This window comes from Eschrichtius robustus, chromosome 10 (assembly GCF_028021215.1).
Source record: "Eschrichtius robustus isolate mEscRob2 chromosome 10, mEscRob2.pri, whole genome shotgun sequence".
In the NCBI taxonomy this organism is placed as follows: domain Eukaryota; kingdom Metazoa; phylum Chordata; class Mammalia; order Artiodactyla; family Eschrichtiidae; genus Eschrichtius; species Eschrichtius robustus.
The window spans coordinates 71,049,484-71,053,894 of NC_090833.1; positions in this window are offsets into that span (position 1 = coordinate 71,049,484).

Consider the following 4,411-nt stretch of genomic DNA (forward strand, 5'->3'; position numbering starts at 1 on the left):
CGCCGCCCCCAGCCCATCCCCGCCCCGCACGCGCGCACCCGCCTTCCCTGCGCGCGCCCGCTAGCCCCCCACCTCCTCAGAGCCCAGAACCGTTCTGCGCCCAGCGCGCGCGGGAAAGGCGGGCTGAGGCGCCTGGAGGCGCGCGCGCGGGCAGCTAGCGTCCTAGGTTCCTCTCCCTCCCGCCCACCTCCTCTTTCCCGCCCTGTCCGCGTCCCCCCCGCCCGCGCCGCCACCTTCCCACCCTCCGCGCGGGCGCCCCACGCGGTGACAGCTCAAGGTCCTGACGCCACAACGCATCTCCAGGCAGCCCGCCCCCTCGCAACATCCGTCACCTGACCCTGCCATATCAGGAACCGCCGCGGTCCAGCTCGCGTCCCTGCTTCCCTGTCCCCCTTCCTTTATTCCGCGCTCCCCACGCTGGGGGTTCTTCCTTTCTCCAAACCGGATTATTTAAAAGAGAAAAAGAAAGAAAAAAAAAAAAAGCAAATTTATCTCATGGGTCTATCCGCCATTCAGGAGGCTGGATGTCAGTTTTAAAAGAAATGGCGCTATGCTCCACTTCTCGATTTGGGAAACGAGCGAAATTAAAGGAAACTGCTGCGACATCTGGACACTGCGTGGCGCTGGCGCCGCTGGGGCGGCGGGCCCCGCGCCGGACCAGGTAGGCGGAGCCGAACCCCAACCCCTGCTGGATCGGGGCGCCCCTTCCCCTGCCTGCTCCCCGCGTTGCGGAGGGCTCTGGGCTAGGCCAGCAGTCCATTCACCAGGCAATTTTTATTTTCGGTTTTAACATCCCGCTCAGCGAAGCATCTGAACGCTTCTTCCTCTTTCCTCCTGCCACGGTGCTCCCCTCCCCCACGGCTGCTCCCCGCTCTCCCGTTGTCCCCGCGTCCACTGGTCGTTCCTCCCGCAGCCTCCTCCTCCTCCTTCCGCCCGGCGCTCCGACACCCTTCCCTCTTGCTGCCTGACTCTTCAGCGTGGTCCCTCTCCTCTCTCCTCCCCTCCTCCCTCTTCCCCCTCTTTTCTTCCACATCACTGACCCTTTCTTTCTGGACACCCCCCGCCCCCCCGCGCTGCTGGGGTCCACTCGGCACAGGAAAAGCGGGGGAAGGAAAGGGAAGAGCCGCATAAAGGAGGGGTGAGTCGAGGACACGGAGGCGGCCTGAGGACACGCAGGAGCCGGGTTCCAGAGCGCAGACTGACGGGTCCCGGCTGTCGGGCTGGATGGAGCTTTGGCGCGGGTTCGCCGGCTCCCCCGAAGGCGAGTGGTCGAGCCCAGGACGCCTCTTTCAGGCGGGCGGTGCTGACCCGATGCCCCAACTTCCCGGGCCTGAAGTCAGTCTCGATGGGCCGAGAGCCTCGCGGGCTGGAGGCGCGGCCTGGCCGGCCCGGCGTGTAAGAGAGGATGTGGGACTAGGCCCAGCCTTCGGAGCCTGAAAGGTGGCCCGCCTCGAAGTGGCTTCTTTCACTTGTGGCCGAGCCTACTGGCCGAGCTGCAGGAGTGGATCCGTAGCGAGACAGACGACAGGTCCTATGAATCAGACGCCAAGCCTCTCGCTATCTGGAGGAGGCAAGTGAGGCTTGGATGGTGCAAGCCACCGAACTGTAACCGAGAGACTGGGTCCAGCGGCACGCAGGCTGCTTCCACTCCCCACCCCTCACCTCCGCACAGGACGTAGCCTCCTGACCCGCCGGCTGGAGTGAGACTTAGGGAGCAGGCTTAAATAGCCACTCTAAATAACATTTACAAATGCACCTCTCCCCTCTCCTGTAGGACTCCCTCAGAATTTACGGAACACCCAGGCGCCATGCTGAGGCTGCTTGCCGCTCCTCTGTGACAGAACGAATGCGCTTTCTGGCTCTTCACAAGGCTAGCTCCTACTCCTTCAGGTCGCTTCTCAGGTATTCCCCCCCCCCCGCCCCCCTCAGAGGCTCTTCCTCCAGGCACCGTATTTTTTTTTTCCCCTAAAGCACTTACCATATAGAAGTTATCATAAGTAATTGTTTACTTGTTTGTCTGTCAGTAGTTAGTATGTAAACTCCGTGGAAGGCGAGTCTTGCTCGGTCTTGCACCACACCTATGATTCCCCTCCCCCCCCCCCAAAAAAAACTTCATAGGAGAGAGATGGACTAGTAAAAACATACAATTATAATGAGGGGATTTCGTTTTATGGCAAACAGAAGAGGGGTACTTTAGGAGGTGGGGGATCAGAGAAAGCATCCTGGAGGGGAAATGCTGCCCAGTTTCAGCACAGTATCATTTAAGGACCCTGGAGAAGTGGAAGAGAGAAGGGTTTCCTGGACCCAGGCAGAGTTACTAGCTGTGGCAGTAAACCATGGTGCGTGAGGGTGAGAAAACCTGTATTACACATTTCTTGAAATTATTAGTCAGGGTTCTCTAGAGACAAAACCAATTGTGTGTGTGTGTGTGTGTGTGTGTGCGCTTGTATGATTTATTTTAAGGAATTGGCTTACCCAGTTGTGGGGCTGGCAAGTCTGAAGTCTGCAAGACAAGTAGGCAGGCTGGAGACCCGGGGAGGAGTTGATGTTGCAGTTTTGAGTCAGAAGGCAGCCTGGAGATAGAATTCTTTCTTCCTTGGGCAACCTCTTTTCACTTAAGGCCTTCAACTAATTGGATGAGGCCCACACAGATTATGGAGGATAATCTGCTTTATTTAAAGTCTATGGATTTAAATGTTAATTATATCTAAAAAAATACCTTTACAGCAATATCTTGACTGGTGTTTGACCAAACAATTGGGTACCACAGCCTAGCCAAGTTGACACATAAAATTAAACCTCACATTATCCTATTATGCCTGAAAGGTCTGCTGAGCCTCAGTTTCCCAACCAAGTTTAAATTCTGGGATCTGTCTGTATTGATAGGGCCTGTATAGCTTAACCTATAACCATTTCCTCTCCGCCCAAACTTGTTCTGGGGATAAGGGGAGTTACCCACTTCAGAGGAATGCCATTTGAGTAAGAGCACTGAGTAAGAGTACTATACAGTAATCTCTGTGTTCAATGAATATAAAATTTAAAACTTAAACTCCATCTTGGTTTTCCCCTGCTACCCAACACCTGTGCTTTGTTAGTTGTGGTATGCAGGGGAATTCTATCTAATTTTAATATTAGACTAAGCAAAATACAATTATGAAGATGAATCTTTAGCAACACAACTAATTTGTGGCATTCCAAACACGTTTGGAATTCCAGATGACTTTGGCTTTGTGTTCTTCAAGAACAGTATGATCAAGAGCTGAGCAGTGTTATTTGTGCACACTTTCGCTTGTATTACTTATCTTCACAGCGGCTCTTTGAATTTGGGATTACTACCCTATTTTACAGGTGAGAAGACTGAGGCCTAGAGGCACTCAAATCTTAGATACTTTATAGCCAGCAAGTGCCAGGGCTGGAATCATTAAGAAGGTCTTTGGACTAAAAGCCTTGTGCCCTTTCTGTTGTACTAAACAGAGTCAATAGGAAGTGAGCTATTGATGGGTCATTTTTGCAGAAAAAGGATCATTGAATGTCGGAGCTTTTCTTTGCTCTCTTCCTTTGGCCTAAAAACTGACTTGGCAGATCTGAGTTTTTGAATGGAGGAAAATTATTTCCTATATTTTAAAATGATTTTTTATTTTCGATCAGCAAATTCATCCCACAGGCAGAGATAGGAGAGGGCATTTTACTAATACCTTGTCTGTGCCACGCCACCCAACTACCCCCTAGCCGTGATGTCCTAGGACACTAGCTTTTTCCCTCAGGTATCTCTTTTTTTCTTTTTTTTAACATCTTTATTGGAGTATAATTGCTTTACAGTGGTGTTAGTTTCTGCTTTATAACAAAGTGAATCAGTTATACATATACATATGTTCCCATATCTCTTCCCTCTTGCATCTCCCTCCCTCCCACCCTCCCTCTCCCACCCCTCTAGGTGGTCACAAAGCACTGAGCTGATCTCCCTGTGCTATGCGGCTGCTTCCCACTAGCTATCTATTTTATGTTTGGTAGTGTATATATGTCCATGCCACTCTCTCACTTTGTCACCGCTTACCCTTCCGCCTCCCCATATCCTCAAGTCCATTCTCTGGTAGGTCTGTGTCTTTATTCCCGTCTTACCACCTCAGGTATCTCTTGATTATCAAAATTCTGTGAGAAACTTCCCTAATATTGCACATGCTCAAACTAAAAACCCCAAAGGTATAAGACATAAAACACTAGAAGATTTTAAAACTATTATTTGAACACATATAAAATATTAATTTATAGAATATATAAATACATAAATAAGTAAAAAAATAACCCAGTAGAAAAGTTAGCGAATAATATAATGGGCAGTTTAGAGGATATTCAAATAGTCAAATGGTCAAAAAATTATGAAAATATATTCAGTTTTACTGGTTAGTAAAGA